Raw genomic sequence first — 12,651 nt, 5'->3', positions numbered from 1 at the left:
TACACAAACACATGGAACATTTAAAGGAACAACTTCCTTACATGTTAATGTAACTCGCACGTTTCCATGGTAACATATTTGCATTTTATCGGTGGAAATGTGATTTTCAGTCCATAAGGTAAGTCATTGTATTGCTGATCAGCTCTTTCTTTAGAGACGCCATGGTTGCCAGGTTGTAAATTTTTTGTTGTGTTTTGATGTCAATCACACCTACATGTTGATGTAACTCACATGTTTCCATGGTAACATATTTGTATTTTATTGATGGAAATGTGATTTTCAGTCCATAAAGTAAGTTATTGTATTGCAGTGATCAGTGATCAGCGCATGTTTTACAGAGAGAGTTGCCAGGTTGTAAATTTTTTTGTTGTGTTTTGATGTCAATCACACCTACATGTTGATGTAAGTCACACGTTTCCATGGCAACATATTTGCATTTTATCGGTGGAAATGTGATTTTCAGTCCATAAGGTAAGTCATTGTATTGCTGATCAGCTCTTTCTTTAGAGACACCACGGTTGTCAGGTTGTAAATTGTTTTGTTGTGTTTTGATGTCAATCACACCTACATGTTGATGTAAGTCACACGTTTCCATGGCAACGTATTTGTATTTTATTGATGGAAATGTGATTTTCAGTCCATAAAGTAAGTCATTATATTGCAGTGATCAGTGCATGTTTTACAGAGAGAGTTGCCAGGTTGTAAATTGTTTTGTTGTGTTTTGATGTCAATCGGAGATCTGTGCTCTCGCTGTCGCTCGTAACGTTCGTAAATTACGAACAAAAATGAAAATTTACGAAAAAAAATGAATGCCCGATCGGCCATTTACGAACAATTTTGTTATTTTTGAAGCCTGATTTTCGGTCAAGATTGTGAATTCCGGGGAAATACTGTCATATCTCGTCTTTCAAAACTACGCTGCCCCTATCATCGGCGCATCGACACATGGTGATAGCTAGCTTTGGACTTTGACCTGTGATAACATGAGCATGCGCGAAAAGGTTTCAAGATCCCCGGGTCGTGTCATGTCGGTAGTTTCGAAACACCCAGACACTCACACGCTGTCAACTTTCCGAATGGACAGTTGAAGCGGATCGAGAGAAGCGGGCAGTTACAAATGCTTTAGACAGATAGTACCCTCAGCTGGGAAAGAAAGTTGGGCATAAAAACGGCAACTGATATGAAAAAAATACGAAACAATGAAACCGCCGAGAAGAGATCAAGAACAGTCAGCCTGAAAGACAGTCGAACTACAGCAGAACTGCAGTCCGGACCGCGCATGGTTGAACGATGTACTGCAAAGTGTTTGTCTGTGCATGGAGGTGGAAGCGAGCCGGAAATCTTAGATGTCATAGATTTGTCATTTGACGATCTGCAGATTGAATTTTTCAGTCAGCTTGCGAATTTTAATAGGTTTCCTTCAAAATATTTTACAAGAAACTGTCTCAGAAATGTTATGAATACTGATAGTTTTTTATGATCCATAGAAAATGCTGTGCACAGTCCCATGACCAAAAAGTTTATCCAGACAAAAAATAAATGACGATCATCTTCAGCGTTTTAAAAGTGTAACTGTCTCTAAGAAAACATTAGCAGGATCACCAGTCTCAGTTTGCGAACTTAAATATGATTGAGATGAGACAAAATTTGTGCGAAACCACAGACTGCCAAATGTTCTGATCAGTGGTTGTTTTAAAAAGAATTTTAGAGATGAACATAGCATAATGACTGCAGCTATAGAGGCACCACCTAGTACCTATGGATGACATGCATACTTTCAAAGTAACAGAGCTTTTATGAAAAACGGGACAGATTTTCTAGCATCTAAAACTTGCAACACTGATAATATTTGATAATATTAATGACCGCTTCATATATTAATATATATAATCATCAACCACTGACTACACGCACAAAGGGAGTTATGATTTGTGTCACAATATACTTGAAAATGTTATGTTGAGTAATAAAGATCGAGTAATTGAATAACATTCATGGGCCGGTTGACCAAAATTACACACTTTATTGAGACAAGGAAGAAATTTCAATGTAACAAGCGTTCATGACCCATGATGTACTGTGTTATTCAATGGATCTTTTGAAAATGCGTATCAAATATGAGTGTTCATTGTCAAAAAAAACTAAAAAGGGATTTAATTTTCATTTTCCTTTGTCTATAATGAAATCATTCATCATTTCTATCCCCTTAAATCATCTATTGAGTACCAGAAGTGCTTGTTGAAAGTTGGTGGGTTCAGAATAACATAATTTGTGCTTACTAATATTTTTTGAACCCAATTCGTAATTTACTAACAATTTCGAAAAGCCAGGGAGAGCACAGGAGATACATGTTAATGTAACTCGCACGTTTCCATGGCAACATATTTGCATTCTATTGATGGAAATGTGATTTTCAGTCCATAAAGTAAGTCATTGTATTGCAGTGATCAGTGCATGTTTTACAGAGAGAGTTGCCAGGTTGTAATTTTTGTTGTTGTATCTTTACCTCAATCACAGATACATGTGTATGTAACTCACATGTTTCCATGGCAACATATTTACATTTTATCAGTGGAAATGTGATTTTCAGTCCAAAGTTATGTCATTTTGTTGCTGATTAGCTCATGTTTTACGGATAGAGTTGCCAGGTTGTAAATTTTTTTTGTGTGTGTTTGATGTCATTAATTAATCACAGATACATGCAGTGTCTTTGTTTATCTGTTTGTCTGTGTATTGCAACTATTAATGCGACCAAACTTGTTTTTTAATTTGTTTTCAAACATTTTACTCCTAGTATTGTTTTTTGTTTGTTTTTCCAAATTCTGCATTCCAAAACTCAGTCCTGCCAGTCCATCTCTCTGTACGTCTGTTTGTTTTGAAGTACATGCCATTGATTTGGTTGTTTGTTTGTTGATTTGTTTGTTTGATTTTTACATGCCATAGTTTTATTTTTGTTTGTTCTTTTCTTATTTTTGTTCAAAATATATCAAACTGTACAATATTTCCAGGTGTATTTACATGTTTATTGGTGTATTTTATTAGAAACTTTAACAAATGTTAATCAATTTCCTTTTCGTTGTCTGAATAATTTATCACATAGATTTGCAAACATTATCTATCTTTCAATATTTATTTATTTAATTTTTCTGTTGTTGTATTGGCCATACTGGAATTATCGTTGTTTTATAATTACTGTCTTTCAAGGTTGTTCACATTCACAAAACCTGTGTGGTATAATCTGTGTTTCCTCTGGCTTCTAAAATTTTTTTAGTAAATTTACGAATTGGGTATTGAAACTTTTCGTAAATTTTGAAATTCATAAGTAAACTTAACCGTTCCAATACGGAACATGTGCTTAGACAGAACTATTTTGAGGTTTGGGGGCCTTCAGCTCTCAATCAACTAGCTGCTTCCTTGCATTCGTATATTTACGAATCAACAATGAAAAAAATTAGTAATTTTACGAATTTGAGAGTGGCAGACAGGGTTTTACATGACGCGCATTTCTGCGTCCTTTACGCATAAAACCGGACCCAGGACCCCTCAAAAACTAAACTACGCGTCCCTTCGGACGCACAAATATCTGTTGCTTGTGTATATCTCGCGAAGCTGCTGAACACGTAAAACACATCCCAGTAAACCTTACCGACCCCATACTTTAATAGAATGCTCCGTAGTGCATTGGCCTCCACTGTTTGATGACCAATGGTACCCGCGGAAACAAATTTTACTACCGTAAAAAGTGACTTTCAAAATGTAAACTGATTCTTAATTGGTCGATTTCTTGTTTGCGGCGATCAATACATGTTTTTTTATGCATTATGGCGGGTCGTGTCAAATACCCAAAACAAGCCGATCTGCGAAAGTTTTTCGACGGCCGCAGCAACCAGCACGATGTAGGTTCGGTCGAGGCCGAAACAGCAGCTACGCCATGCGATACTGATACATCAGATCCCCCGGCCAAGTCAGCAAAATTACGAACATTCAACAGAAGTTGGCTCGATAGATTTAAATGGCTTCGATATTCTGAAGAGCGAAACGTCATGGAATGCGATGTATGTTTGAAATCGAATGTTACATGCCCGTTCACGGAAGGTTGTTCTAATTTTCAACATTCAACTCTCACTCGTCATCAGGACTCGAAAAGTCATCTCACAAGTGCTTAAATCCTAAGCTGAGGTCACAATTTACTACTGCTCGCAAATCTGCAGAGGACCGGCAGGTACCTAGGTGCAGGGTATGAGTAACCATGGATGTAAAAATAGAGGCGTACGCTGCACAATTACGTACTGTTTACCTGATTGCTAAACGTGACCTTCCGTGCGATGTATTCACTGACATCATGCATCTACAGAATCTGAACGGCTTAGACATTGAATATTACAAACGTCCTCAGATAGTTATGGAGTTTGAAGAGTGTATTCAACGTGTGATCGAGAAGTCCCTGATTGATAGCATACATGCAACTTGCAAGTGATTTCATCGGTATAATGTTGGATGAGACTTGTGACATAACCGTTCATAAGAAACTTGCCATATATGTTCGATATATTCAGAATGGCGAGGCGAATGTTTCTTTCCTCGGTAACCAGCAAATTGCCACTGCTGCAGGGATCGAAAACGCCTTGATTGAATTTTTGACTAGGAAAGAAATCTGTGACGCGGCCGTAGACAAAATATATGGACTGGAACAGACGGGGCGGCCGTAATGACCGGTCGTTTGAACGGGTTGGGTGCAAAATTAAAAGCCAGAAATCCCAACCTTGTTCAAGTGCATTGTGTTGCACATCGATTGAATCTTGCTGCTTCTCAAGCAGGCAGACAGTGAGATATTGAATATTGCAAAGAATATCATAATATAATCCATTCATTGTATAAATACTTTAATGACTCTAGTGTGAGATATGACAAACTTAGAGAAATTCAAACTCTGTTGAATGGGAAGGCAAAACAAATAACTGAGCCTACATCTGTTCGCTGGTTGTCGGTTGAATCAGCTGTCAAGATGATTTTCATCAGTTTTGAGCCAATTGCCTTGGCACTTGCAAGTGACAAAAAAGGGGAAAGGCTGATGGGCTGTTGAAATTTGTCTCCAATTCATTGTTTCTGCTATTCACTGCCTTATTGATTGATGTCCTTACTGTGATTGGATTGTGATTCCCAACCTTGTTCAAGTGCATTGTGTTGCACATCGATTGAATCTTGCTGCTTCTCAAGCAGGCAGACAATGAGATATTGAATATTGCAAAGAATATCATAATATAATCCATTCATTGTATAAATACTTTAATGACTCTAGTGTGAGATATGACAAACTTAGAGAAATTCAAACTCTGTTGAATGGGAAGGCAAAACAAATAACTGAGCCTACATCTGTTCGCTGGTTGTCGGTTGAATCAGCTGTCAAGATGATTTTCATCAGTTTTGAGCCAATTGCCTTGGCACTTGCAAGTGACAAAAAAGGGGGAAAGGCTGATGGGCTGTTGAAATTTGTCTCCAATTCATTGTTTCTGCTATTCACTGCCTTATTGATTGATGTCCTTACTGTGATTGGAATTTTGAGCCTTACATTTCAGAAAGATTCTGTCAACCTATCCCATATCAAAAAAGTGTTCAGTCTACTAGGGACACATTGAATACAATGACTAATGATTCACACACTGTCAGAGAAGTCTTTAATGATTTGGGTGATGTTCCTGGCAATGGTCAGAAAAACACATACAAAAACATTCAAATCACTTACAATCAGCCACTCAGACAGAGCTTCTGTAGTGTACGAGAAAATTATATCAACAAACTACTGCAGAATTTAGATTGCTGATTTCAAGATGATGAGATGAATATTCTGGAATGTTTTGATGTAATTCTAAACCCACACAGATATCCTGAAATTTGGCCAACCTACCTGACTATGGGGTCAACCAGCTTGATCAACTGTTGAATCATCATAACAATACACCAGGTATTGATGCTGATAGAGCTAGGGCGCACTTTCTTGTTTACAAACACTTCACAAGATCTCACATGGACGCACTGAATTTTGATATGTATATCAAGCTGTTGCTAACTGATTTTACAGAGGAGTATCCTGATCTTGCCATTCTTGCTAAAATTGCTCTTGTCATACCAGTGTCCTCTGCCCCATGTGAAAGGGGCTTTTCAGTACAAAATGCCATCAAACAGGTGGCACGAAATAGACTCAATCCTCAAAGGCTTAATAGACTAATGTTCATCAAACTGGTTGGCCCCATCACAGATGATTTTGACTTCATAAACAATGCTAGGTTATTTGCTGAAGGAGCTGCTGGCAGAGTGTGAACTCAACCTACTGGACTTGCTAGGTGAATGCCATTTCAGAGTATGAAATTACCTTCTTGTCAATTTGACAAATTTGAATACTTGTTCAAATTCACAACTTTGTGAACTTGTCATTAAAGTTATGAGATCATTTCAATTATGAATAGTGTTCTTTGAATTGATCAATGAGGGACCTCAGTATGAACTAGAATTTTCATGTAAGAATAATTTTAAGAAATGCGCAACCATTTGCCGTGTGTTATAACACTAATTGAACACAGTGAAGACCATGGCATGGATAACAATAAAATATTCTTTTGAAATAAATTGGGACCCCCATATTTTGATGTAGGACTCCCATTTTCTAACACCAGGGGTCCCAGGGACTCTCAAAAGTAAAAGTGATGTAAAACCCTGGCAGAGGAAACAGATAATGATTATGTTTCGTGGTTTTATGTACCATATAACTGTTCCTTGATTGTTATGTTTCTACTTTTCTCGATACTTTATGTGTTCTCATCATTTTCTTTGCTTCTAAGTTCTTTATTTCATCTCTTTGCATGCAGGTGATAGTATACTATTGCTTTGTGAATCACTTTGTACAATTATGAGTTCGTTTTTTCCTGAATGTTTCAAAAAGTAAAGATATTTCTTGTGTACTGTGTCCGATATTAGCATTTTTACACTCACTGTTTGAGGCTTTACCAGAATGATATTATTTAATATTTCAATTCCCTTATCTAATAATTCCGAAATGATATTTATTTAATATTTTTCAATTCCCTTATCTAAATAATTCCAAAATGAAACATCTTCAGTCATGTTTGTTTATGGTGTTGGACAAAGTCAATTTTTAATTTGTTCAAAGTTAATCATTTCTATTTTCCGTGCATTTGCAAAATTTATCATGGGGGTGGTTGCTGTCTGGAATGTGCTGAACATATTATCAACCAAACTAAAAGGTTATTTGTGCCACATTTTCTGTTTGTTTTTTTTTTCAAATGTCATCATTATTCTATTCAGGCCCAGTAATTTTAATTGCTCTCACTGATACGTTTTGTTATTAATTTGTGACTTTTTTCTGATGGCCATGCTAACTCGATGTTTTTGTTTAAAACAATTTGTAATTGTTTGCTGAGACACACTCATCTATTCAGCACTCTGTGTTACTGTAGTTGTTCAGTGTTCATCTATTTTGTGCTCAGCAGTCACAAAATATATAATCACGCTTGAATGTTTCATTATTATATGGAAACTGAAAATGTTGAAATGATTTGCTAAAAATATATGGTCTATTTTTCCAAAGCAACACATTTTTTCCTCCATTCCTTTGATAATGCTGTATCCACTCAATAGTCTTCTAAGCTTTCTGTCAAAATCATTTAATGTAGATGTATACTAAGAACCTAACAAGAAATTTTGTTGAATTTAATCAAAATGTATTCAAATTAGTTCAATTTTTAAACATCCTGTTGTTTTTTTGCCCTTTATGGTTCCACAAGTTGATGTACTGTATCTATAAATGTAAAATTCAACTGTTATCTGTTTTATATCAAAACATTGTTTGAACATTTTTTCACATAAATTTAATGCCTCAGAACAAAGGATTCTTTTGTCCAGTGTTTTCACTGATGAAGAAAATAATCAAACATATTCTATACTGTAGAATATATTATTATAAAAAATATTATATATGTGTTAGACTACAGGCTGTCTGTCTCTTCTAAACACCAACACTTCCTCACAACCCAGTCTTTCTATATCTGTCTCCTTCACACTCCCACATACCATGTGCAGCCAACGAACAATGTTCTTTTAAGGGGGTCTTTACTACGACAAGAATATTGTGCATGACAAGTACTGTGAACTGATTAATTTTAAGTCATGAGGGTAATTGATTAGCTGTTCATAATTTGCCCTCCAACTGAACATTTTTCGACTTACCCTCCCGCACTCAGACTTCATTTTTACCCACTCCCCACTTATTTTTGCCTGTTTCCCCTCCCCACTGTCAATTTTGAAGCTCCCCGGCCCTGCCCAGTGGCGAGAAAAACTTGCCGATATCCCCTGTCCGCGAAAAAAATCCCCCACAATATTTCTCATTCCATTTCACTTGCAGACATGAAGCTACCCTACCCTAGCTGAGATGAAAAAACCTAGCTGTCGATTTTCCACTGCCCTGTGAAAAAATTTTCCCTGAAAATTAACATTCCCATGCAGACACATACTGCAGTGGCCTTCTACCGGAAACACCATGGCTCAACTTCCCCTGTAGCTTCCCCTCTCTCCTTGTTTTTCGCCAAGCCCTGTCCCCGGGACAATCAACCGATATCTGCCCTGCCCGACAAAAAAACCTAAAATTTGCTCCCCTGCCACCTAAAAATATGTCCCCTACCCAAGCAAAATTAAAATTTCCCCTGCCCTCAAAAATTGCTCCCGGAATAGCTTTTTCAATGAATAGCTCCGTTGGCTGCACCTGACATACCATACGAGACCAAGACAGAGAGATGCACAAATTACATACGTGTTCTATAGTTTAACTGTATAGTACTTGCTATATAGAACTGAATCAATCATTAGATGGGTTGATAAATTGCTGTGTTGACATTGATGTTGCGGATGCGTCAATTTCCATTATTTTGTAAATGTTTTCCAATTTCTGTGTTGTTATATACCATTTTAACACTCAACTCAAGAGTGGATTTCACACATTAAATACTGTTTGTAGGTTAAGATGTTTTACAGTAACCAGTGTAAACTTATTCACATAAAATTTACATAAAATTGTTTATAAGAGCTAACCAACTTCATATTTGTTATTTTTGCAGCAAAATTGTAGCGAGATTGTGCAAAGGGAAGGTGAATTCCGGGACACTAACGTAATGGGAGATGATGTGCTGGAGTAATTCCACCATGGTATCACCTATGATGACACTGATGATGTCAGAAGGTGAAGACGCGAAGACAGGTGAAGGATAAATGTGAAGAATGCCGTACAAAAAGTACGGTTACAAGATGTCTTTGGGTTCAAGTGAGCCTGATATGCTGTATCGTGTACATACAGTAATGTACACACAAACCAAACGGCCCTTTTCAGGGCCATCACATCCTCCAAAAAGAGAACTACTGTTACATACAAAGTTTTGTGTTTACATTACACCAGTAATCAGTTAATTTGTTACTAATTAAGGGGGGGTTTAAAATATGAGAGTCAGCTGAAACAGGTGAGTTGCAAGTTGAAGTTCGTACAAGAAGTCGCTTAACCCCCGGTGCGGGGTATAAAGAGCCCTAACTCATCGAAATTCCCTTAAAAGGGATAAAGGTGAACAACCCTGTGGTGCTTTGAGGAAATCAATAAATTTTCCATTTACAGTTTCAACTTTATTACATATATCATGTGAAAAATAGAAAGGGTAGCACTATTGCATCACAATCACATCAATTTGTCGTTTGAACATCTTAAAATGTCTTTCATATATTAAATTTAGTCTGGTTCCCTACCTAATTACTACTGCCTGTACTCTGCTCATGAGAAGGATTTAATATACATGTACAAAGCATTTCGTTAAGGTTCTGTTGCTTTGAACATCATCACACTATCAGGACAATATTGAGAAAGAATGAGAAAAATTCCAGATGATCAGCGTGGTGCATGATTAGTCTCATTTCGTTCCCTACCACAATATGGTATGTTCCATTGACAATCATACATGCTACCGGTACTACTGTTTTGAATGCAGAACAGACAGTTTGCATCATCTATGATCGCTGCATTTTTGATCGCTCAATACACTACTCGCAAATCAAGAATGCTCAGTAAAGCTGGCCATTGATAGCCATTGATAGAACAGCATATATCAGATCCTTTATTGAACACAGCGCAGTGAGTGGTGAAATGGGAACCAGACTATTGGTACATTTGAGTGGGGCTTAGTGAAACTGAATCTATATTGTGAAGCCAGCAAGATGTCAGTCAATGTCTTCATTAAGGTTTGAGTTATACAGGTTAATAAATAGTCTGGGCACCATAGTGCTGTTAAACGCCTATTACCTAGTCATGAGGTCTATAGAGCCTGTTTATTACCCCGAGAGGCCATGCGATACCAGAAATACATCACTATTCCTGAAGGCTGTATGCCGAGGAGTATACGATGTGTTTTCGGTAATGCAAGGCAATGAGGGGTAACAAATGGGCACTCTAGCCCAAATAACAGACTAGGTTATAGATGTTTTATAACACACCACAATTGCTCATGCTCTTCTACAGTATGTTATTGTTTTAAATGTGCTTTGATGTATGGGCATTTAGACTATACATTAACTTTGTAGAGAAGTTTACTGGGCAATTCTCAATAGCAGGGACAGGAGTGCCAATTTATTCACAAAACAAGCAAAATATCTGTAGCATACCATATAACGTCCCTGGTTGTACAACAACAACAAGTTTTTCAAGTTCATGCTATTGAAATCAAAACTTTTGATGTTTCAGTCAAAGACACATTGCTTATCATGGTGCTCATTCATCAAACTCTAATCATCTGCCATTGTTTCAAAGTTGCAGATGACACTAAGCGTATGGTCACATGACCGGACACTTTTTCAAAAACTTTTATCCCTAGGGGAATCGTCCTGGGAAAAAATACCTTGTGATGTCACTTTTTTTCAAACCGTGTAAGAGTACTGGTAGTCGTATCTATTTTCTGGTCAGGTGATGTTTTCTGATTAATTGTGACATGGAATGAGTTTGTATCATGTTATAAAAAACACTGTTGACCCTTGTGTAACTGCATTTACCTGTGACTTCACATCATTTGAATTCACAAACATGTAGCAGTATGTCAATCATAAACACCACATTGGTGACATTATAGAATCACAAGCTGGGTTAAATTATGTCTATTAATATCATGAAATCCCTGCTTGAATCTCTACTCTCAGTCGCTGTGTCCAGTTACTCTCTGGTCAACCAAAGAATCTACATTAAGTAAAGTCTGGTAATTCACAGTACAAACCTGTGCTTTGCTTCAGGTACTGTGCTGCAAGGTTCAAACCTGTACTGTGCTTCAGAGCAAAAGGTACTTAATATTGTATTGTCCACCCAATGCAAGATAGATAATTCAGTACTGATAATGTGGGAAATAGACAATGACTAGCTTTCCCTATGGTATCCTTTCTTCACTTTAAGTAACTTTCTTACAATTTATTGTGTTTGTATTTGAGGGATATTGTGTGTCATAAAATACAGGTGCTATATCTTGATCACAAAGAGAAACTCACAAGTCCGCACAAGCACTGTGACACAATGTCACCTCTGCGTCTATCAAATGCTGTGACTCACTCCCTAGTAGACATGTACTGCCCTTTGTGTGATGGTTACAGAAAAATTTCATCATAATTAGTTTGGCAGGAGCTGAAGCTAGAAATCCAAAGCCATGATTCAGAGATGACCCATTTCATTACGTACTCATACAGAAGTGATTAGGATATGTCAGCACTGATACTGAAGACTGAAAAGAACACGGTACATTACAGTAAGTCTCATATAAAATACAGCAGATGAAGTTTCAAGTGACAGTAGAGCACCTGTTTGTTTTACCATGGTAAAGGAGAGGAATTACATCTTAGTTCGGATGATGGTTAAGGTTCACAATTGTACTCTGCAAATTATGTTAGCTAATTGTTCAAGGTATTTCTTCTGAAGTACGGTATACTCCATGTTAAATGTATGGACCATAGTGTGTAGTTTTATAACCTCACATGTGATCAGTGTACTAAAACTGATATTAAGTCATGTGGTACTCTGGCAACACCAACCTTAACAATAACTATAGGCTCGCAGTGAGTCACTGCTGTGAACTCAAAGATATTAAGCATTATCTACAAAGCAGGCTTAACTATCATACAGGAAAATAAATTTAGCTAAATTGAAATAGCTGTTATGTCTGTGATGTCAGTTGTCTTAGCAATTTACAGCATGATTGGTCATGGTTAGGGTCAAAGGTGGTGATAATATTGTACATGACTGCATCTTTCACAATACAATTGCATGAAAACCATAGATGGACATACAATGGGATGTCAACACTGAAGCAGCAGCAGGTAAGTTTGTATTAAGGTAGAACATGCGTCGAGAACAGATATCGGGACTCCCAAATTTTTACAAAATCTTTTTTTAATCTCCAAACTTTGGTAGCTCATTTTAAAGTTCTTTAAGTGAGAAAAATCTTATTTTTCAAAAAATCAAAAATTTATTTTCATAGCGGCCATTTTGAATTTCAAATATTGGTAAATATTTGGTAATTTGTTTCTCTAATACCAAACTTTGCACTGTGACCCTTTATTTTTATTCTGGAT

General features: G+C 36.9%; 1 protein-coding gene across 2 annotated transcripts in view; it reads right to left on the bottom strand.

The window, feature by feature from the left end:
• Positions 1-12,651, bottom strand: part of LOC139129402 (E3 ubiquitin-protein ligase TRIM71-like) — a 143,683-nt gene that overhangs the window by 2,360 nt on the left and 128,672 nt on the right. The window lies entirely within an intron of this gene.

The sequence above is a fragment of the Ptychodera flava genome, chromosome 3 (genome assembly GCF_041260155.1).
Source record: "Ptychodera flava strain L36383 chromosome 3, AS_Pfla_20210202, whole genome shotgun sequence".
Classification (NCBI taxonomy): domain Eukaryota; kingdom Metazoa; phylum Hemichordata; class Enteropneusta; family Ptychoderidae; genus Ptychodera; species Ptychodera flava.
This window is presented reverse-complemented; position numbering and strand designations above follow the sequence as displayed.